This window comes from Polyodon spathula, chromosome 50 (assembly GCF_017654505.1).
Source record: "Polyodon spathula isolate WHYD16114869_AA chromosome 50, ASM1765450v1, whole genome shotgun sequence".
NCBI classification, from domain to species: domain Eukaryota; kingdom Metazoa; phylum Chordata; class Actinopteri; order Acipenseriformes; family Polyodontidae; genus Polyodon; species Polyodon spathula.
The window spans coordinates 140,349-165,164 of record NC_054583.1 but is presented as its reverse complement, the minus strand read 5'-3'; the positions used below and the strand labels follow the sequence as shown (position 1 = coordinate 165,164).

Here is a 24,816-nt window from a genome sequence, read left to right as displayed (position 1 = left end):
TTCTGGAGGATAGAGGGATTTGACTGAGTCCGGTTGAAAACCAGTTTTTTCAGACAGTCAATTGATAGTTGACTAATATATTATCTGGATGATCCAGAAGTTTCTGTTTCAATTTAGGAATATTACTAGGAGTGGAGACCGTGAGTGTTGAAGAAAGTCATTATGATGCTACTGGGCAGATGGCTTTTGAATGAGTGTCCCCGCAGAAACTGCACATATAAATATTTTTGAATTGGCTCCGAGTAGATACCAAAATTTAAATGATTGCATATTTGCTTTCCTCCTGCGTATCTGATTCTTCGCCCGTGTCTGTCTTCTTTTGTAGATTGCTCAGGTGAGACAGAAGAATGGATGGAGTTGGGGACTGAGGGTCTATTAGAGAAACAGGGAGGAGTGATGCAGACAGCCGGAGATTGAAGCTGTAACAGCTTTAGGGCAAAGAGGCTGAGTGGCTGGTAGAAGCGCAGACCCTGCATGCGTTGTCTCCGAGACCATTGAAAATCCTGTTGAACAGGTCTAAATCAGGTTGTGCACAGTCAATGATGTGGTTATCTGATGCCAAAATAGCTGCTGCTTTTGCTGAAAAGGATTTGTGATGGTCGAAAAACATGCTGGGATATTGAGTGACAACAGGAAGTGGCTGAGGCGGCAGAACCATATGCTGTTGCAGATACAAGATTGTAGCCCAGAGGCTCTACAGTAGGGACCAAGGTTTGGTCTAAGTGACTGTAGCTGTTCAGCTGCTGCGTTTATGGCAATAATGGAGATTACTGACACTGTGAAACACTATTTCTGTTGCTCGATGGTGGACACCCGTTAATCCAAATTGCTGTGTTTGGCGTGGACTGAGGATAAGGTATCAGCGAATGGTTGCATGAATGCTTTTATTTAACTGAAAATGAGAGAATGTTGAGTTTCGCTGTCTGGAGCGGCTGCCTGATGGCTTAATGACATGCTGGCAGTTGGACTTACTTGCTCTGAGAAGGTCTGCTTGCTCTCTGATCTGGGCCGCTGAACAGCCGAGCTGTTAAGTTAACAGATAAGTTCTGCTGAGATGGATTCACAGTAAAAAATGAAAAGGGATTCTCAATTGCTCCCTGCTGGGATTTCACTTCCATTTTTGAGGAGGGTCATTATGATCTTGTTGAAAGTCCAGTTCTTAAAGTACAGACGTTCAGGAGAGATAACCAGAGTTCAGAGCCGCTTGGATCTGCGAGGATTAACTCCTTGAATGGTGGGTAATGGAACGGTATCCTGCTCAGGACGCACTTGTTCGGATGTTGCGGAGACGCCTGATAGAGGGAAGAGTGGTGGGTTGATTGGCTCTTGGATTGATGCTATCGGAGAATGCTTTGATATGGACATGGTTATCCTTGAAACTCAAAGTCTGAGGAAGAGATGTGCTTTAAGTACTCAATACTTATTTTTTTCTTAATTCTTTACACGAAAGAAATTGCTAGGGATCTTGCAGTCCTCTTAGGTTCACAACCAAATGAAAAAGCACAATGGTTTGAACAGGAAGTTGACTTGATTGTTGATAGTAGATGAAAGGGTAAGGTGGAACCTAGCTCCTGCCTCACGAACCACACTAATAGGTTAACATTAGAAAGATTTGTTTTAAGTTAATATATACCGTATAACAGGACATTTTGACTGGTATTAAATTAGGCGGATTTGCTACCCTGGGAGATTATTTCACAGCACGTTCACAAAAAAAGTCACATTCTTGCATTTATACTTTTAATTCCAAAAAGAAAAACGGTAAGGATAACAAGCGGCATTGTTTTATAAAACCTTCAAAACCATTAACCTATTCTGCATTCCTACAGTACCGGCACCAATTCAAACACCATTTCAATCACTTCACACCACTTTACTACTATCGAACTGATAATTAAGGGGTATTCAACGTATTTCATAAGGTATATTTTCAAAAATAAATAAATAACTGCATCTTACCGTAAACTTTTGAATATCTATATAGGCCTCAGATCGGCGGGAAGAATGGATGTTAAACCAGACACTTTTCTAGAAGCTCATAAGACCCTATTTTCACTGAAAATGGGAGTGAATGACTCGGAAAAATCTAAAGAAAAAACTTCAGAAGCATTCATAATCTGGCACCGCAAACAATGTTCTGAAAGGTGACATTTGTTGAAACAGTCGAAGGAAGTATTCTGACTGTAGCGTCACATGCAATTATCAAATTCTCACAAAAGCATACTACGAAAATAGTTTGCCACAAGTTCTGTAAAATCAGATTCGGATCAAGCTGTTTGTATAGAGAACAACAATTCGAATGACTGTAGAAATTGTGAAGAGGATGTTCCAGGCAAGGGAATGAGCGAAAAGTAATCAGAGTTTACGTTGGCTGCCTCCTGCAGCGGTATGGGGGGGGGCTCAGAGCGGCGGGAAGAATTGACGTTAACAGCTATGCATTGTCTCCTCCAATAACATTGAAATGCACTTAAATCCTGTATCTGCACAACAGTGTTGATTTTGATATCCCAGCTACCCTAGCGGTCTGGCGGTTGTGCTTAGCTGGCTACATATGTTTCGGCCAAAAGCCCCTTTCAGCCGAGTAGAAAGAAAAGTAAACACAATCAGTACACTTATTCTATAAATAAGTTTACTGCACAGCATTGACTTTCTATGTTTTAACATGTGAAAAAGAGCAAAATGACGTTGTCGGTAACTGTATATTAACCAAAAATTGCCAACAATCATCTCCAAATCTCTTGTCAACAGTGAGGTATTTTGGTTTTCCACAATCAACTTTAAAGCTTTTTCATCTCCTTTTTTTCCTTCTGTCCTGCTCGCTAGATCTAGCCATCTGCATCAGTAAATCTTCCAGAAAAGTTGCAGAATAGAATGGATTTGTGTCGAAGAGCTATTTCAATAATTGTGTCATTTTTTTAATTAAAAAAAATAGCTTTCCTTTGCAACCCTGCCATTGTGCGCTTATCTAATTGGTCACTATGCCTTAAAATGTATTACCGGTAGGTAGGGAGCGGAATCTGCGAGTGAGAGGGAGTACAGATGTTGATAATGGCTTGAGCTTTCTGATATGTAGTGTGATATGTAGTGTGCTCCCTCTAGCTCTCTTCTTTACCACCTTAAATTATTATAACCATGCTCCCATCTGTTTATTTTGCTAAATTTGTGAGGAGCTTCTCCATTTCCCTCTTCCCAAGGAGTGTGTAAAAGAAAGAAAATTAATCAAAAATAATTGTTCACAATAAAATGATTACCAAATTTGTGATTCGCAGATCGCAAAAGAGTGAATCAAGTGGCCGCACTTGCGAAGTGTTGTGAAACCCGCAACCACATCCCAACACCAGGACCTTTGTGAAATGGGCATGCGCCGTTGCGTCCCCCCCCCCTTTGTTTATTATTGTTATGTATTCTGATTTATGTGTTAATGCGACAGCGAAAGCCATTTGATATTATTATTTGTATTATTATGTATTGTTTTGTAGGGTCGCAAAATAAAGTGCAGAGATGTTCAGAGGCAATCAATCACACCGATCGTTGCATCAAAGGGTTATTGCAGTGGTCATCAAACAACAGAGCGCTCCGGAGAATAACAGTCACTTCATCAGTAACTAATGTATTCTGCCGGGGTAAAGCACGTACATGGGCTATATATATGTTTCACACAAAATTCCTTGCTCCTATCAGGATTTAGCATGCAGCACACAATTCCTTTGTCCTTACCCCATAAATCTGTCTTCTCTCTCAATTTAACCAATGGATAGCAACTGTAGGGCTTGATTGCCCCCTCCACTGCGTTTGTTATGTTTATCTCAGACTAGATTTTATGATCTAGCAAGCATTTCATGGTTGAGCACACATTCCAATTCTCCTTCTACCCTCCTTCTGCCCCTGGACATCTGACCCAACTTGTAGACTGGGTTGGATTACCACAATGTCCTTTGTAAATTGGGATGGATACCGTACTGGGTAATAAGGTAATTAATTAATTAATAGTTAGTTAACCCCTCAGCAAAATATAAAAGCCTGCAGCTGTTTGCGCACAAGAAGGAGAGTGCCAGAGGAGAGACGCAAGTCTGTGAAAGAGGTACTAAAAGCTCGAGTAAACAAGTGCTATAGTTGCTGGTTGCTACACAGGCACAATACATTATTATTTATTTGTCTATTTTTTTGGCCAACGCACCCTTTATTTTGCAGTGTTTTGTTCAAATCTTTTATTTGTTTTCTGTTTAATAAAATACGAATCTCCATTGCGCTTGAGTTTCACCCGCCAGTCTCTGCTTGGAGTCTGTTCTTCTGGGTCTGATGTCACTACTACAGCCATCCTGTTCACAGATGGTGTCTAGAAGTGGGATATCAGTGCCTCCCCAAGTCAGGCTGGTATACTTCGGTGAAATAAATAAAGAAACAAACAAAAATAATTTTTGACATTACAAAATAAAATTGTGAAGAAGTGGCAGGAGAGAGCAGCAACAGCAGCAGCAGGAGGTGCAGCAACAGCAGCGCGGGGAAGGTCACAGGACCCATCACATCTCTGCTATGCCGTATGTTTGCTTCACCTTTCTGGATGAAGAAGGGCGGTGCTTCCTGTGTGGCAAGGTCAGGTACCTTCCACTCATCCAGAGCCACGCATGGCAAAAGATGGAGGAGCCTGAGCACCTGGCATCAGGGGGGGTCATCCCACTGGATCAAAGGCTGACAAATTCACTTTCCTCTGAATGGAGATGATGCATCACTGTCATGTCAACCCTGGTTGCATGTTTGGGAGCTTTTGTATTCCCCTGAAAAGACTAAGGGCCCTGTTGTGGTGGCTGAACGCCATGCTGCAGAAGCTTCTGGGATATAATATGTAAATACGCATATTTCAGGAGCCTACAAAACGTATGTCCGTCACGTGTGATGCTGTTTGTGTGTTTGGGAACTTTTGCAACTCCGTGAAACAACTAAGGGCTCGGTTGTGGTGTCCAAATACCCTAAAGCAAGTGCTTCTGGAAATGATCTGCAAATGCATCACCATCCTATTTGACTCTGGTTGCATGCTTGGCATCTTTTGTATCCCCCATGAAATGACTAAGGTCCCTGTTGTGGTGGCTGAACCCCCATGCTTCAGGGAGATGATATGCAAAGGCTCACCTGAGCACTCAACCAACATTACAAGTGACAGAAGCATTGGATACTCATATGTATTGTCGAATCGCATACCTCCCAGAAGCCCACGCGGCATTGCATTCGCCAATCTCAACAGGATCTTTAGTCGTTTAAAGGAGATATAAAGCCCCTGAGTAGTCAACCAACATTCCAAATGAATATTTCACAATGGATAAGCATATGCATTGTGGAACTCTACATATCTCCCAGAAACCCCAGCAGTGTTTAGTTTGCCCACCACAACAGGGATATTAGTCGATGTCACATGTTATTCTCATGCGTGTTTTGGGATTCACCTTTGCGCGTGACTCTGATTGTGTGATCGAGGGTATTAACACGTGTGACGCTGTTTGCGTGTCAGGGGAATAACCATGACGGGTGACTGGTGGCAGGCTGGATTTTCCCCGTCATTTAGAGTCTGGTATAGTAAGCAAACTTGTTAAATTTGCAGACGACACAAAAGTAGGAGGTGTGGCAAAAACTTTTGTAGCATGCAAAAATCATTCAAAATGATCTTGACAAGATTCAGAACTGGGCAGACACCTGGCAAAAGACATTAAATAGAGAAAAGTGTAAGGTACTGCATGCAGGAAATAAAAATGTGCACTATAAATATCATATGGGAGATACTGAAATGAAGAAGTAATCTATGAAAAAGACCTAGGAGTTTTTGTTGACTCAGAAATGTCTTCATCTAGAGAATGTGGGGAAGCTATAAAAAAGGCTAACAAGATGCTCGGATACATTGTGAAAAGTGTTGAATTTAATTCAAGGGAAGTAATGTTAAAATTGTGAACTAGTACAACTCATCTTGAATATTGTGTGCAGTTCTGGTCACCTCGCTATAAAAAAGATATTGCTGCTCTAGGAAGAGTACAAAGAAGAGCGACCAAAATTATTCCGGGCTTAAAAGGCATGTCATATGCAGACAGGCTAAAAGAATTGAACAAAGAAGACTACGCGACGACCTAATTCAAGGTTGCAGCGGATGCGCTGGTCGAGGACCGAGAACCAGCTGGGAGAAAGACAGCAACCAACAAGCCAGAGAGTGACAGTGGGGAACCCTTGGGCAGACCTCCGAAATATTGTTTAAAGCAGGCAGGGAGCCGATGGAGAAGGTCATAATCCGAGTCGTACGGGCAGCGCCGACCGGAATAACGCTGCCAAGTGCCGCTCCTTTTATTTGTAGTTTTATTACTGTTTTATTTTTCCTTATTCCTTTCGCCTTCTGTTTTCATTATTATTTTGAGTACCTGCGAGTGCACCCACAGTTAATTCATTTACCAGCTTTGGTATTCCTGTGGTGCTGTCTATCATCATTGATAGACAGCCCACAGACAACAGTGCCCTCTGTAGGTAAAAAGAGTAGGTGTCGAAAATAAAACTTAGCATGGGTCTGGTGTTTCAAGTACAGCTGTTCCGTCTCCGGTGTCAGTGAATTAACCACCATCTTTCCACAGGTGGTAGAGAGTTTCACTGGCATTGCCCATAAAAGCAGTGGACACCATATCGGAGAGCCCCTTTTATGGCTCTAGTTTTTCCACCTCTGCCGAAGCCTCGGGACGAGAAACGAACCCACCGAGAAGTTGGACGTGCAGAGAGATGAGCCACCTCGCCCAGAGTGCCCCATGATGGAGTGTGACCTTGGCTAACCAGATAGGCGCGTTCAATTACCTCAGTCACTTCAGTACACGAGTTTTGTTATTCCTGTGACAGTAGATGGTACAAAAGCCCAGGCTCTCCTGGATTCACTGTGTGGTCAGTCTCTAGTACAGGAGAGCCTACTCGCACCGGGGCATACATATACTAGGATGGGTGCATATTTAATGCATTCATGGGGATGTACGCTGCTATCCCAAGATCAGTGAGTAAATGACTATTGGCCAGCAGGTGCAAGTAGCATTATGTCCTCAATTGCCAGTACCGGTAGTTCTGGGATGGGATTGTGAGCAGTTTAATGATTTGTTGGCTGACCTAACATCCTTGTTCTCTTTACTAGCTAAGAAAAATGAAGTAATTGGAGAGAATTTTCCCTTTCGTTATCCAGAATAGTTTTGCCATAAATTTAAACCCCTTAAAACTAAACGAGAGCGTCGGATCCCTAAGAAAGAGAGTTGGCAATGGAGGGGGTCTGAGAAGTTTCAGGTGGGGGAGGAAGGTGAAGCGTCTGGGGGAGTGGCCGCAGAGCCAGCGCAGGAGTCTGGCTCGGCCGCCTCTGCTCGGGAATGACTTGACCCCGAGTTGAAAGCCATGGGAGCTGATTTCTTAGCTCGCTCCTGTGACTTCCGACTCGAGTAATGGCGTGACGATGTGCTATGCAGGCTCTATCACAACAGCTATGTTTAATCGTCGGGTGTTCGAGACTATATGCGCCGCCACGTACCCTCACTTCAAAATTAATCGAGACCTTCTGTACTGTGTTGATAAATTACCCCAGACCAGGGAAGTGCGTCATCAGTTGTTCATTTCTCAGCCCTTAAGCCCATTTGTTGCAGCTGGCTCACGCTATTTCCCTGTCTGTTCATTTGGGAAGGGATAAAACTGAAGCAAGGCTGGTAGCACGGTTCTTCTGGCTGGGGCTGTATGGCAATGTCAAGCGGTTTTGTGAGCGTTATAGGGAATGTCAGAAGGCCAGGGGTAGGTCCGTTCCATGGGCGCCACTGGTGCCTTTGCCCCTAGTGCCAGCTCTGTTTAAATGTATTGAGATAGACATAGTTGGGCCATTGGCGAGGAGCGTAGCAGGATACCCCCGCCTACCATTTTGTATTATGCTATGCGTTATCCAGAAGCTATTCCCCTCCGTTTTATGTCAGCTAAGTTTGTTGCCAACGGAGTTGTGAAGGTTTTCTCCCAGGTGGGGATCCCCAAGGAGCTATCTCCAAGGATCCAATTTTATGCGCCGGCCTATCAGTGGAACATGTAAGCTTTTGGCATTTAAGACCATTTCGACGGTCTGGTGGAACGCTTTAATAAAACCCTTAAGAACATGTCGCGCAGGTTTATTTGAAGTGATGTGCGTTACTGGGACCAGCTGATTCCTCCCCTTATCTTTGCGATCAAAGAGGTATCTCAGGCTTCCACATGGTTTTCACCATTCGAGCTGTTGTATGGGTGAAGACCCCGAGGCATGCTTGATATGGTCAGAGAGATGTGGGAGGAGCAACAGGACAATTCGACCAATACCGTCTGGTATGTGTTGGACCTGCGCAAACGTCTTGAGTATGTTTGTCAAAGGGCGCATGACAATTTTCAGCAGGCTCAGCACAGACAGGAGACACAGTAGAATCCAGGAACCCGGTTGCACATATTTCAGCCAGGGGATGGTAGGTCTATTATTACCCAGTTCAGAGTCTTAACATTTGGCTAAGTTGCAAGAACCCTTTGAGGTTACATTCCAGGTTGAGAAGGTGGACTTTGATATCTGCCAGTCTGAGAGACGGAGAGAGAGAGAGACACATTTACCATTTCAATCTCTTAAAGCCTTGGTTGAAACCGTAGGCATTGCTAGTGGCGCACGCAGATGACTTCCCAGACATGGGACCAGATCTTTCTGTGTTAGCAAGAAAAGGGTCGGTACAGATTGTGTGACAAGCTGACACCTGCACAGAAATGCCAGGCTTATGGTCTGGTGTCGAAGTTTCCTGACGTGTTCACTTCCGTTCCCAGGGCAATTTCGAGTAGCCCATCAACACATTAATATTGAGCAGGGGGGCGCTAGTTCGCCAGAGGCCGTATCGTATACCTGAACGTAAAAGACATGGAATGAATGTAGAAATTGATGAAAATGCTGAGATTGGGGGGGGGGGGGGGGGGGGGGGGGGGGGGGGGGGGGGGTAATAGAAGAGTTCCAAAGTGACTGGAACACTCTGGTGGTTTTAGTTGATAAGCCAGACGGGTCAACGCGATTTTGCATTGACTTCAGACGAATCAATGAGAAATCTAAGTTTGACGCTAACCCGTTGACGATGACCCGGGTGTTTTTTGACTCCCTTTGGGTATATCCCTTGATTTAGGACAAGGCCCTTTGGATTGCCGGACGCCTACCTGCTAACGTTGATCGATGTGTTCATTGCTGATGGATTGTATCTTGCGGTCCCATCAGCAGTACGCCTCTGTTTACATAGTTGATGTGGTTATCCACAGTGAGGACTGGCCGAGTCACCTGTGTAAGGTGCCAGCAGTGCTGTAATCATTGCGGGAGGCTGGGCTCACTGCTAACCCAAACAAGTGTGCAATTGAGAAGAGTGAGTGGGAGTATTTGGGGTATCGAGTAGGGAGCAGCCAGATCAGACCGCTAGTTGCTAAAGTGAAAGCCTTGGCTGACTGGCCCATTCCTGAAATCAAAACAAGGTTTGCTCTTTCTTGGGACTAGCAGGCTACTGTAGGAAGTTCATCCCGAGCTTCACCACACTCGCTTTAAATCACTTGACCAGACATCACCCACGAAGATGTGCACATGGCACGTGAGGCTAAAATAAATAGACAAACAAAACGAGTAGACACTAACAAAAAAGTGAGGTTGGGAGGAACGCTACACAAAACAATTCATATTAAAATGTCACCCGACTCCCCCCCCCCCCCCCCGTTCTTCACTCCCGAACACACCACCCAGAGGTGTGAAAACATGTAGATTTTTTACAGCTGTACCTTGACTCGATTGTTAATCAATCATTCAATTGGAGTCTCGGTACAACTGCAAATACAAATATACATTTTAAACACTCGTGTTTTACACAGACACGTTTATATCCCCTGTGCCAATGACTATACACCAACATTAACACACAACATATACCAGAAAACGCACACAAAGGCGTTAGAATGTCGTACGTCATCTCTTTTTGATGATATAGTTGACGAAAATGTCATGGGTGGTCCCTTTCGATTGAAAAGAGACAGCGTTCAGAAATAACCAGGTATTCCCATTTATGGTAAGGTTCTCAATCAATAGCCATTTATAATCGGCCTCCGCTTGTTAAAATTTGGCATTAGGTGCTGTGGCAATGTTGGCCTCCCCTGTGTGTATTTCAGAATTATATGTTGTGTGTTAATGTTGGTGTATAGTCATTGGTACACGGGATATAAACGGGTCTGTGTAACACGAGTGTTTAAAATGTATATTTTTATTTATACACGAGGATTGCACAGCACATCTCGTGCAGGTAAAATGTTGTAATATACGAGCATGGGGAATTGCACTTTATTTATTCACATGCAGTTGTACCGCGAATCCAATTGAATGATTGAGTAGCACTCCGGTTTCGGTACAGCTGTATAAAAGCAAAAATATTTTCACTCACTTGGGGTTATGTGTTCGGTGAGCTGAGAACGGGTGGAGAATGAGTTAAAAATCATAGTAATAGTTAAAATATCAGCTCTCTATATTTGTCTGTGTAGTCCGTTTCGTTTGTCTCTTTATTTTGGTGAAAGTACTGTGTCCTTTGTTTTGTTTTTCTATACAACCTTTTATTTTCTGTCTGTTCATTATTAAATGCTGAGCAAAACCAATCGACGCAGATCGACGCACGACCAGAGCAGGATAAACCACTCGATTTTTATTTTGGGAATAAAAAATAAAAATAAAACATTGGACAAAAAAAAATAAAATGGGATGGAAGGAGGATTAAAGGGTGAAGGAGAGGAGGACTGTCGCCTAATGGCCAGACATTCACGGCAATATATCAATCCATCACCGGGGTGCCTCCTCTGTGACCAGGACCATCTGAAAGTAGTAACCAAAGCACGATGGACAGCTTTTTCCACCTACACCAGCAGAGGAAAAATGCCTGCTGCTTTCGCCCTGATAGCGAGAGAGAGAAGAGGAAAAAATGCTGCTGCGTTCGCCCTGATTGCGAGAGAGAGAGCCGCACAAGTTTCCTGAAAGAGAGGGATAGCTGCACCAGCCATCGGCCATCCTGCGAGGATAGAGGAGCAAAACAGTCCACTGAAAAGGGTAGAAATAAGGACGCACCCACCTCTACACGCTGCTCGTTGCCTCTGCCTCGCCACCTTCACCGGTGGGAGCAGACCAGCAGGAGCTGCCTCTGCCTCCGCCACTTCCACCGGTGGGAACAGAGCAGGTGGAACTGCCTCGCCTCCGCCATCTGCACCGGAGCACAGCAGCTTGTCCAGGACTAGATGCTGGTGGTCCTCAGCAGCCCTTGCGTAGACTGCTGTGGAAAGCACGGGGAAGAATCATCTGGCCTCAGTGGCCATGAAGAGGGCCAAAACCCACACCCCAGCTTATACATGCTCCCCTAACATCATCGCACGGTGATGCCTGCATGACAATGCCCAAGTATGGCTTCATGTCATCGCTCGGAGATGTGTGCCTCGCTTTGCACAAGGATACTTACCTCGATTTGCCCGATACCTGACTCATTATACCCAAGGATGCCTTCCTGGCATTGCCTGGTGGTCTGCATCACCTGGGGTTTCCTGTTTCTCCGCATCTCCTAGGTCTGCTGGCTCTGCTTGGCCTCAGTTGACAGTGTGGCCGGAGCCCCACCAAAGGAAGCTGCTGGCAATGAAGACAGGCTGAAAGGTGAGGAGAACACCTTCCCCCGCAGCAAATTCACTGCAGGAGTTCTTGTTGCTGGAATCCCATAGGAGGGAGCTTCCGGCTCAGAAGTGGGAAAGGTCAAGATACCACCTTCCTCAGCAGACTTTCCACTGCTGGAATTGCCCCGGCTGAGCATAAGAAAGTTTACAAATGAGAGGAGGTCATTCGACCCCTCTTTCTCGTTTGGTTGTTAGTAGCTTATTGATCCCAGAATCTCATCAAGCAGCTTCTTGAAGAATCCCAGAGTGACAGCTTCAACAACATTACTTGGGAGTTGATTCCAGACCCTCACAATTCTCTGTGTAAAAAAGTGCCTCCTATTTTCTGTTCTGAATGCCCCTTTGTCTAAACTCCATTTGTGACTTCTGGTCCTTGTTTCTTTTTTCAGGCTGAAAAAGTCCCTTGGGTCGACACTGTCAATACCTTTTAGAATTTTAATGCTTGAATTAGGTCTGAACAGATTCAATTATTTTAGTCTGTCTGCATATGATTGCCTTTTAAACCTGGGATAATTCTGTTCGCTCTTTTTGCACGCTTTCTAGAGCAGCAATATCTTTTTTTCTAGCGAGATGACCAGAAATCCACACAATATTCAAGATGAGGTCTTACTAGTGCATTGCACAGTTTTAAAATTACTTCACTTGATTTCAGTTTAACACTTTACACAATGTATCCAAGCATCTTGTTGGCCTTTTTTATAGCTTCCACATTCTGAGTCAAAAAAACTCCTAGGTCTTTTTAGTAGATTCCTTCTCTAATTTCATTATCTCTCTTATGACTATAATGTATGAAGAAGTCTGTCTGGGAGCTGTCAGCAGGCAACCATTGACAACATTTCTGCTGCCAGTGGTACAGCGGGAGGAGAGACTCGCACCACTGGCAGCATAGCCAGTAGCAGCCTGTCTACTGGCAACATTGCCGCAAATGTCAAAATTTAACATTTGGGGCTGTGGCTCGTGGAGGGGAACAGGTGTAGAAATGACGTGATGCAGGAGTGACAGGCAGACAACAGGTTGTAGTGAAAAAGTGCTTTTATTTATAATCCTTGTCTGTTTACCGTAAAATAATAAATCCGCGGCGATACACAACAGTGTGTAAAGCGCGGAGATAACAAAACAGTGCACAGTCCAGAATAAAAATGAACCCACGGTCACCAGTCCTGGGTGAGTGCAGAGGTGAGGGTGTGTGGTGAATACACAGGTGCAGTGGTGCTCCGAACAGTGCTGACACTTTGCGACAGCTCCAGAGTAGTGCCCTAACTGTCTACAGTGAAATTAAACACTGTTAATAAACAAACACAACACGTATATCACAAAACCACTGCGAGTTCCACTCTTGCTCCTTCTTCCTCCGAACATTCTTACCAAACGAAGGAAAAGATGAGCGTTACGCTGGCACCTATAAAAATCTGCATGATATCTAGATAAACGGTTGCCGCTGCCTTATGACTTGCAGCTGCCTCTCGTTTACCGTTCAAATCCATATGGTCTTGCAACAGAGTCTCGCTTCTTTCCAGGCTGATCCATTTCCATGACCCGGAAACAAACTTTCACAGGCCAGCCCTTCCAGATACTACTCCTCTCATTCTTTAGCGCCCTCACAGGTTGGGAGGAAGATTCATCACCACAACTCATATTTCCGTCATAGGGGCCCATGAGAAAAATATCACTTTCTGATAAAGGGTGCTAAATGTCCTGGGTGGTCTCATTCGATGAGCCAGTGGGCTAAAATGTTGCAGGTGGTCCCATTCTATTGAAAACAGCCTTAGCGTTCAGAAATGAACAGGTATGTTCATTTATGATACCATTTTCTATCAATAGCCATTCATAATCGGCCACCACATGTCAAAATTTGGCATTACTGGCCTGTGAGAAAAATGTCACTTTCTGATATAGAAGACCATAATGCCGTAGTTGGACTCATTCGATGGACTAATCTCTCCGAAATTACCATGTATGGACACTTCCATTACTGTTTCTGGTGAATAATAACTATTTTTAACTGCTTCCTACATGTCAAAATTTGCCATTAGGTAAACCTGATAAAAATTTAGCGATCTGATACAGATGGAAATGACCATTTATAGTACCTTTTCCTGTCAATACTAGCCATTTTTAATCTGCCCACTCATGTCAAAATTTGACAGTAGAGGTCCATGAGAAAAATTTAACTCTGATATTGGGAGCTAGTATTCAATGGACAATAGGATAAAGTTAGAGAAGTTACATTCTTCGCTGTATGTTTTTGATCAGCAGGCCTTAAAGAAACCTATATAGTATTTCCTTGTGATACAATACTGTCCGTATTCAAAAAAACAGTGGCATTAACAGTACATTAATTTTAAAACTTGGCACCTAGCTGTGGAGCCAATTGTGTATTTGAATGATCAGTATGCATGTGTGCAACTGCATTGTGCCGTTTTGGAATATCTCTCATTTTGAGCCAATGCACTATTTTTTTTTGCCAGACACATGTTTAGCGAGGGGATTGTGTGAAGATCAAAGATCGGGCCCAGGATATTTAATTCATATATTTAGGAAAAGTCAAAAAATGGACACACACGTATGACTTACAATGGAAGAGTAATAAACATTTTAAGTCCAAAATGGGTCACAGTGACCTGCATGGCGGTTCTAGTGTTAAAATTTAATACACTGTTCGCTACTGCAGTAAACACAGTTCTGTCCTTTTTGATTTTATTTGATAGACTACACACCCTGGGTTTGGGGTTAAGGTTTTTATTCTGTATTCAATTTTTGAGTGAATTTTGAGGAAATATTCTGCCAATTATTTGAGGTGTGTGGGTGTTATTAAATATGTGTGTGTGTGTGTGTGTGTGTGTGTATATATATATAATAGTAAGACAGGGATTTAAACACAAAAACCACACAAACACAGAGGAACAACTAAAGTTTAAAACCTGTTTATTTTTAACAGGCTTTGAGAGGCTTTAGGAGTGTTTGCAAACACTGAGAGAGAAAGGCAGTTTGTAATTGATTTCGACTCACTGCTCCTGCCAGCCTGCCAGTTTGTATAACTGCTTGGCAATGGCTTCCATTATGCTCCTGTATTCCAGGTAGTTTCCTCAGAGACCCCTTCAAACCCATACAGGAGACCCCATCAGCAGCTTGCAATCACCCCCGTTGTGTCACTATCTCCTGCTATAATATAGGATCCATAATAATCAATACAGGATCAATATCCATTAATACAGGATCAACAAACCCTTATAGAGGATCAATAATCACTAATACAGGATCTATAAACCCTAACAGAGGATCAATAGCCATTAGCCAGCTCTATAGTTTGGCAACTCACTGAACTGAAGTAAAACAATAGCAATAATGCATTGTCAAATACCCTCTTAATAGACAGTAATCAATTATTATAATGCATGATCAATAATCTGTAATAGAGTCTCAATCCAGTACTACCTAATCAGTAGCCAATACTAGTCATCAACATTATATAATTAATGCAGTAATTAAGATAATAGTCAGAATTGTCATTAATATAATATCAATAACCACTTGTACTTGATCAATAATTGCCATTTGAGAATCAGTATTAACTGATCAATACCTCCGTGGAACATGATTCTGTTGCACAGCTCTTCCCAGTCAAGCCCTGCTCCCAGCAGGGAATCCAACGCTATCATTGGAGCATTGTGCCCGCTACGTCCCGCCCACCCAGACAGGCTGAAACTCTGATAGGCCGAGTCATGTTCTGAAGGGCCGTAGAGGTCAGGTCAAGTCAAAGGCCCCTCCCCTGACACCAGACACCATTCAGAGAGATACCTGAGAGGAGAGAAATGAGGGGAGGGATTACAGTTGTGCAGGAGTGCCTCGGTTCAACTTCAGTTACATTGGAATTGCAATGAATTACAAACTGTACAATTACAGCCAATTGGAATTGACCCCAGGTCTGGTTCCCAGTTCTCACCATTCCCACTTGGCTGTTGAGAAACCCCACTCTCTCAGATTCTCCTCCACATAGACCCATTGCCAGCAGCAGTGCCCACACGAGCCCCATCCCACAGGAGATGCGTGGGCGTCTTGCACTGCGAAGGCTGTGAACAGGGCCGTAGCGAACGAGCCCAGATAGCCTGATCAAGGGGAGAGAACGCGACCACATAGAAATCAAACCAGATTGATAGAAGAAACAGATTTTGAAACCTATGCACTGCTTAGTCAGTTTATTAGGACTTGCCTGCCTGCCTGTTTATATCTCATTGATTATTGATCGGCTATTGACCAGAATTGGATATTTGATTATTGATTTTGTTTGATAGGTTGTTGATTATTGTTAGGTTATTGATTATTCGTTTATAAGTTAGTGATCTCACCGATCTCATTGATTAATGATTGATAGATTATCGTTTGCTACGCTATTCATTAGTGATTGGCTATCGATTACTGATTGATTTGATAGGCTGTTGATCTCATTTCTCTTTCATTATTGATTGATTTTGAAAACCCAAAAAGTAATGACTAAAGCTAAGGTTTACAATTTTAGAGAGGCAAATTATGAAGGTATGAAACAGAGACTAACAGAAGTAGACTGGAGTGAAATAGAGAAAACATCCACAGAAGGATGGCTGTTTTTTAAAAATGTACTAGAGGCGCAAAACAATTACATTCCAAAAGTAGACAACTCTAAATCGAAATTGAAAAATGGTTTAATAGATTATTTGTTTTTAAAAATTACCGAAAAAAGGAAAAAAAATCAAAACGATTAAACATTTGCAGTCCATTTTTTCGGCTTGCGTAATCCGTCATCCAGGTCGTACGGGTAGCGACAATCGTGATAAAGCTGCCAAGTGCAGCACCTTTTATTTGTAGTTTTATTTTTTCCTTTTTCCTTTCGCCTTGTGTTTTCTTTATTTACTTTGAGCACCTCCAAGTGCGCCCACAAATAATTTATTTACCAGCGTTAGTATTCCTGTTGTGCTGTCTTTCGTCGTTGATAGACAGCCCACAGACTAAAGTGCCCTCTTCAGGTAAAAAGTGTACTTGCCGAAAATAAAACGGGACACTGTTGTAGTGTTTCAAGTACGTCGGTTCTGTCTCCCGTGTCAGTGAATAACCCACCACCGCTCCGTAGGCTATATGTTTGACACCACTACAATAGAACAATAAGCCTGATCCAAAATGGAAATTACCTATATCGTAACAGTATCCGAGGACACAGTCAGCATGGTTTTAGGAAAGGGAGATCGTGTTTAACTAATCTGCTAGATTTTTTTTAATATGCAATATCACAATGGGTGATTACAAAGCATGAGACATGGTTTATTTAGATTTCCAGAAAGCTTTTGACAAAGTTCCGCACAAAAGATTAATTCTTAAACTAACTCAGTAGGGATTCAAGGAAATACATGTACATGGATTAGGGAGTGGTTAACATCTAGAAAACAGAAAGTATAGGGGAGAAACCTCAGAATGGAGTGTGGTAACCAGTGGTGTACCACAGGGATTAGTATTAGGTCCTCAGCCATTCCTAATCTACATTAAGGATTTAGATTCTGGTATAGTAAGCAAACTTGTTAAATTCGCAGACGACAGAAAAATAGGAGTGGGAAACATTGTTGAAGCAGCAAAGGTCATTCAAAATGATCTAGACAAGATTCAGAACTGAGCAGACATATGGGAAATGATAATTCATAGAGAAAAGTGTAAGGTACTGCAGGTAGGCAATAAAAATGTGCATTATAAATACATATGGGAGATACAGAAATTGAAGGAGGAATCTATGAATAGACCTAGATTATATTGACTCAGAAATTTCTTCATCTAGAGAATGTGGGGAAGCTATAAAAAGGCAACAAGATGCTCAGACATATTATGAAAACTGTTGAATTTAAATCAAGGGAAGTAATGTTAAAACTGTACAATGCATTAGTAAGACCTCACAATGCATCTAGACTCTTGTTTTTAGTTCTTTTCACCTCGCTACAAAAAGGATATTGCTGCTCTAGAAAGCGTGCAAAGAAGAGCAACCAGATTTTTTCCGGGTTTAAAATGCATGTCATATGCAGACAGGCTAAAAGAATTGAATCTGTTCAGTCATGAACATAGAAGACTACGTGGCGACTTAATTCAAGCATTCAAAATTCTAAAATGTATTGACAATGTCGACCCAAGGGACTTTTTCGACTTGAAAAAAGAAACAAGGACCAGGGGTCACAAATGGAGATTAGACAAAGGGGCATTCAGAAAAGAAAATAGATGGCACATTTTTACACAGAGAATTGGGAAGTAGAGTTGTTGAAGCTGACACCCTGGGATCTTTCAAGAAGCTGCGTGATGACATTCTGGGCTCAATAAGCTACTAACAACCAAACAAGCAAGATGGGCCGAATGCCCTCCTCTTGTTTGTAAACTTTCTTATGTTCTTATTATTGATTGGTTTACCTGTAGGGTGGTTGTGTCATTCTTCCTGTCTCGAAGGAAACTCTGATTGAATCAGGGAGCTCCTCCGGTCGAGGTTACCATAAACATAACCAATGAGCATAGCCGGTCGCTTCGGTATTGAATGGGATCCGGTATCCACCGTGCACACCCGGCCTGAGCTGAGAGGTACTTGAGAGGGAGAGAGAGAGGTAGAGCGAGCCATATTCACACAGGCATTAGAAATTATAAACAAAGAGAGACATATATATCGACAGATAGATTGGTTACCCAGAATGCTCGTTGGTCCTGGTTTTCTTCCCTCCATGTCTTTCTTGGCCTCGACATAGCGAAGATCAACTTCCTGCAGAAGCTTCTCAACTTCCTTCCCCAGAAAGAGGAAACAGGGAACAGAAAGTGAGTTTTGGAGAAACTTCAAAAATAGCGCTAGGGGGCGAGATACCTGTTTCTAGGACCCCCGCAGTTGCTAGGTGCAGCATGGTGTCATTGCTGACAGGCCAATCAGAGAGTTGCAGCATTATGTTCTTGAGCCCGCCCATTTCCTGTAGCTCCTGGTGAGTGCAGGGCCCTGATTGGTTGTATCCCAGAGCTGGTTCCTCTTAGCAAAGTGGCTGTTCGGTAATGACGGGCTGCGAGAGAGAGAGAGAGAGAGAGAGAGAGAAGATTACCAACAGATGAGCAGTGAGGTGGTAATCCTGATAGATTCCAATGGGACATATCTGGACCAGGGGTGGTCGTTCCCAGGCAGGAGGTTGACCAAGCTCCAGTGACCTACCACAGAAAGGGCCCTAAAGATCCTGTCAAAACTAAAACTTGGGTGTCCAATGTAGCTCACCATACACATAGGCACCAACAACATGGCAAAGTCTCTAAAGCAGGTGGCAGAGAGAGCAACCCAGAAATTTCCCTGCTCTAAGATAATGATCTCCACCATGCTGGTCAGAGTGGATGTACCCAATGGACCATCTAGGGTATCATCGCAGAGTTCCCAGGGCATCGCCTGCTGACCAACATGCACTTGGCACACCACCGTAAGGTGCACCGCAATAAGGAGACATGAAGGCCTTCGCCAAGGATCTTAAAGATGCCACTCTGGGCCATGACCCTACCAGCCCCCACCCCCCAATTTCCCACCAGTGCCTCAGTGCATCCTGTCATACAAATTACATGTGAACCAATGTCTGAATATAACAGTCCAGTTTGAATCGATGAACAGGGGGTCAGAATTCGAAATAAGTTTGTGTTTTGCGATACATTTCTGCATGGAAGCATATGGGAATAGAGGAGAGTCCATTTCTGATAGCTGAATAAATTGACGTTGCCAAAGCTGATTCGTTTTGGAAATGCGCAGAAAGAGGATAAAGTGATAATCCAGGATAATTGTGAGATCATTGCAGCGAATACCCCAGCATAGGCAGCTGGAATATTCTGAGCATCTTAAAAAAACAAAAATGCAATTAGACATATTGTAAACAAAGTAAAGGCAAAAATAAAGTTCTTTATTAAACAAAAATAGTAAAAAAAATAGGCTCAAGGGCCAAAAGAAAGAGGTTCAAAAATAAATAATCAAAGTGAACTTTAAAAAATAAATGGTCAAGTTCCAGGTCTTAAACAAAATACGCCTTTCTTATTAAAATACAAAACTCTCTAACACAAAAACAAACTCCCAAACAAAAGAAAACACATCACCCAACCAGCGACTCTCCCCGGCTTCTATCCCCTGTGGCTGGAGCCCAATTAATCAATAATTATTCAATTAGAGCTCCAGCCACATTCTCATATGTTTTTCTGGCATGGAGAAATTTAACCCATTGGCTATACCGTATGTTAGACGTCACAATTGTGAAGCCTGGACTTGTAACTTATTCTGGGTTGTGACTATAACTATATTACTTTTGTTTTTTTTTGGTTGCTCTATTTTTTTCTTTTTGTGCTGGCTTGTCTTGTTCTTGTACAGATATGCCCTTATTGTGTTGAACAATATACTGTTTTTCATTTTTATTTTTATTTTGTGTACCGATTATTTATTTATTTATTCTGATTGCTGTCTATATGTTTATGTTCCTGTAGAGTGATCATTACAATATAGTCTCTATTGTTAGGTCATCAAATGTAGAGAAGCAGCCTTGATGGAGAATTTAAATTAAATTGGCAAGAATATCTGTAGAGCTTGGCATGCAAGAAGGAGTTAAAGAACTGTTAGAGATTCTGCACAGAAGGAGACGGACAGGTGGTATTGAGGACCGTTGGAGAGATAATGGACATCAAGCGAATTGGTATTGCATTCCTGACAGATAGGACTTGATTGTAGCTGCTTGCTCTCTGATCTGGGCCGCTGAACAGCCGAGCGCGGCTGGGGAGTATTCTTGGGTGGAAATATAAGTTCTGCTGAGATGGATTCACAGTAAAAAATGAAAAGGGATTCTCAATTGCGATTTCGCTGCCATTTTTGAGGAGGGTCATTATGATCTTTTTGAAAGTCCAGTTCTTAAAGTACAGACGATCACAAGAGATAACCAGAGTTCAGAGCCGCTTGGATCTGCGAGCATTAACTCCTTGAATGGTGGGTAATGGAATGGTATCCTGCTCAGGAGGCACGTGTCCGGGTGTTGCGGAGACGCCTAATAGATGGAAGAGTGGTGGTCTGTTTGGCTCTTGGATTGATGCTATCGGAGAATGCTCTCATATGGACATGAAGTTGTCCTTGAAACTCAAAAATCTGAGGAAGAAATGTGCTTTAAGTACTCAATCCTTATTTTTTTCTTAATTCTTTACATGAGAGAAATTGCTAGGGATCTTGCAGTCCTCTTAGGTTCACACCCAAATGAAAAAGCACAATGGTTTGAACAGGAAGTCGACTTGATTGATGATAGTAGATGAAAGGGTAAGGTGGAGCCTAGCTCCTGCCTCACGAACCACACTAATAGGTTAACATTAGAAAGATTTGTTTTACGTTAATATATACCGTATAACAGGACATTTTGACTGGTATTAAATTAGGCGGATTTGCTACCCTGGGAGATTATTTCACAGCACGGTCACTTTTCTTGCATTTATACTTTTTATTCCAAAAAAATAAATGTTTACTTAATTAAACATTTCTGCTAAAACAGTATCTCATTTACAGTAACTCGTTATAGCATCTACAATGTAACTGCAGCAACTTGGAGAACAACATAGGCCTTCTAATCAGTTGCAGTATTTATCACTTTTATATGGCCCTTAATTTTAAGGTACCGGTAAACTTTTACAATAAGCATTTGCTCTCACTTTTAAAACTTCGGTTCACAACATAACACAGTGGAATGATAACGGCACTACCAGGAAGTAATTGCAGGGCAGCATAGGCATAGTATTAAACTCTTCCCCCTGTATTTATTGAATCCATCGATGTACAGTAAGATACACGCACACACAATAGAATTAACTTGGATTATTTTTTTAATTACTCTGTTATCACGAGTCTGAACACTAAGTTTCATTCATTGTGTTGAGTTTGAAAAATAGTAGGACTGACGGACACAAATAAAAGCTGTAAACCGGATTCATTCTCCTGCGTCTTTTTGAGAACTTGTATAATTTATAGCACAAAACAGACCTCAGGAGTAAAATATTCCTACGTGCTAAATATATATATATATATATATATATATATATATATATATATATATATATATATATATATATATATATATATATTTGACATTGTTTTTTTTGCCCCAACATGAGGTGGCTAAATTAAATAAAGTTTAACATGGCACTAGCTTATACTTTAAAACATGTTATGCCCATTTAAGCAAATCAGAAAAACGGTAAGGATACCAAAGCGGCACTGTTTTATAAAATACAGACCTATAGTACAGTCGAAGGAAGTGCTATGATACCATCTGTTTATTTTGCTACATTTGTGAGGAGCTTCTCCACTTCTCTCTTCCCAAGGAGTGTGAAAAAGAAAGGAAAATTAATCAAAATAATTGTTCACAAAAAAATGATTACCAACTTTGTGATTCGCAGATCGCAAAAGAGTGAATCAAGTGACCGCACTTGCGAAGTGCTTTATGAAACACATGCAGCATCAACCTCTGCGTCCTCGCAATCACATCGCAACACCAGGACCTTTGTGAAATGGGCATGCGCCGTTGCGTCCCCCCCCTTTGTTTATTATTGTTTTGTATTCTGATTTATGTGTTAATGCGACAGCGAAAGCCATTCAATATTATTATTTGTATTATTATGTATTGTTTTGTAGGGTCGCAAAATAAAGTGCAGAGATGTTCAGAGGCAATCAATCACACCGATCGTTGCATCAAAGGTTTATTGCAGTGGTCATCAAACAACAGAGCGCTCCGGAGAATAACGGTCACTTTATCAGTAACCAGTGTATTCTGCCGGGGTAAAGCACGTACATGAGTTATATATGTTTCACACAAAATTCCTTGCTCCTATCAGGATTTAGCACGCAGCACACAATTCCTTTGTCCTTACCCCATAAATCTGTCTTCTCTCTCAATTTAACCAATGGATAGCAAACTGTAGGGCTTGATTGCCCCATCTATTGCATTTGTTCTGATTATCTCAGACTAGATTTTATGATCTAGCAAGCATTTCATGGTTGAGCACACATTCCAATTCTCCTTTTCTGGCCCGATTATCTGACCCAACCTAATGGTGTACTGGAACATTAACCCTAACTATGGCTGAGGGGGTAATAAGGTAATTAATTAATAGTTAGTTAACCCCTCAGCCAAAATATAAAAGCTTGCAGCTGTTTCAAGAAGGAGAGTGCCAGAGGAGAGACGCAAGTCTGTGAAAGAGGTGCTAAAAGCTCTAGTAAACAATTGCTATAGGTGCTGGTTGCTACACAGGCACAACACATTATTATTTGTTTGTCTATTTGTTTGGCCACCGCACCCTTTATTTTGCAGTGTTTTGTTCAAATCTTTTATTTGTTTCTACATATGTGCTTATCTAATGCTTGACTGTCACTTGCTGGTTTTCTTAGGGAGTTTTATATCTGCGTTAAGCGAGTAAGGGTTATGTTGTGGTGGAAAAATGTAATGCTGCATGGGCTTATGGGAGATTTGCAAATTTCCACATTGCATGTTCTATAAAATGCATGATTGTCACTTTTAAAGTTGGTTGACTACTCAAGAGCTTTTATATCTCCTTTAAATGACTAAGGGTCCTGTTGTCGTGTGTGTGAACGCAATGCCATGGGAGACATTAGAAAATATGCAAATTTCCACAATGCATTTGGCTATCTATTGCGAGACCTTCAATTGTAATGTTGGTAGACTACTAAGAGGTTTTATATCTCCTTTAAATGACTATGGGTTAACTTGTGATGGGCGAACACAATGTTGCCGGGTTTCGGGGAGATATTGAAATTTTAAATTACATTTGCTTATGGGGGACTGTCACTTGAAATGTTGGTTGATGACTAGGAGTTTTTAAATCTCCTTTAAATGAATAAGGGTCCATAAGAATATAAGGAAGTTTACAAATGAGAGGAGGCCAGTTGGCCCATCTTGCTCTTTTTGATGTTAATAGCTTATTGATCCCAGAATCTCATAAAGGAGCTTCTTGAAGGATCCCAGGGTGTCAGCTTCAACAAAATTACTAGGGAGTTGATTCCAAGTCCCTAACAATTCACTGGGTAAAAAAGTGCCTCCTACTTTCTGTTCAAATGCCCCTTTGTCTAATCTCCATTTGTGACCCCTGGTCCTGGTTTCTTTTTTCAGGCTGAAAAACTCCCTTGGGTCGACACTGCCACTACCTTTTAGAATTTTGAATGCTTGAGTTAGGTCGCCACGTAGTCTTCTTTGTTCAAGACTGAACAGTTTCAATTCTTTTAGCCTGTCTGCATATGACATGCCTTTAAATAATTCTGGTCGCTCTTCTTTGCCTCTTTGTAGAGCAGCAAAATCTTTTTTATAGCGAGGTGACCAGAACTGCACACAATAATCAAGATGAGGTGTACTAGTGCATTGTACAGTTTTAATATTACTTCCAATGATTTAAATTCAACACTTTTCACAATGTATCCGAGCATCTTGTTAGCTTTTTTTATAGCTTCCCCACATTGTCTAGATGAAGACATTTCTGAGTCAACAAAAACTCCTAGGTCTTTTTCATAGATTCCTTCTCCAATTTCAGTATCTCCCATATGATATTTAAAATGTACATTTTTATTTCCTGCGTGCAGTACCTTACACTTTTCTCTATTAAATGTCATTTGCTATGTGTCTGCCCAGTTCTGAATCTTGTCTAGATCATGTTGAATGACCTTTGCTGCTACAACAGTGTTTGCCACTCCTCCTACTTTTGTGTCGTCTGCAAATTTAACAAGTTTGCTTACTATACCAGAATCTAAATCATTAATGTAGATTAGGAATAGCAGAGGACCTAATACTGATCCCTGTGGTACACCACTGGTTACCACACTCCATTCTGAGGTTTTTCCTCTAATCAGTACTTTCTGTTTTCTACATGTTAACCACTCCCTAATCCATGTACATGTGTTTCCTTGAATCCCAACTGCGTTCAGTTTGAGAATTAATCTTTTGTGCGGGACTTTGTCAAAAGCTTTCTGGAAATCTAAATAAACCATGTCATATGCTTTGCAATTATCCATTATCGATGTTGCATCCTCAAAAAAAAATCAAGCAAGTTAGTTAGACACGATCTCCCTTTTCTAAAACC

At 41.9% G+C, this 24,816-nt stretch overlaps 1 pseudogene; it reads right to left on the bottom strand.

Annotated features, from left to right (window-relative positions):
- Window positions 1–11,597: 11,597 nt before the first annotated feature.
- On the bottom strand, window positions 11,598–19,111 carry LOC121306782 (annotated as a pseudogene).
- Window positions 19,112–24,816: the final 5,705 nt, after the last annotated feature.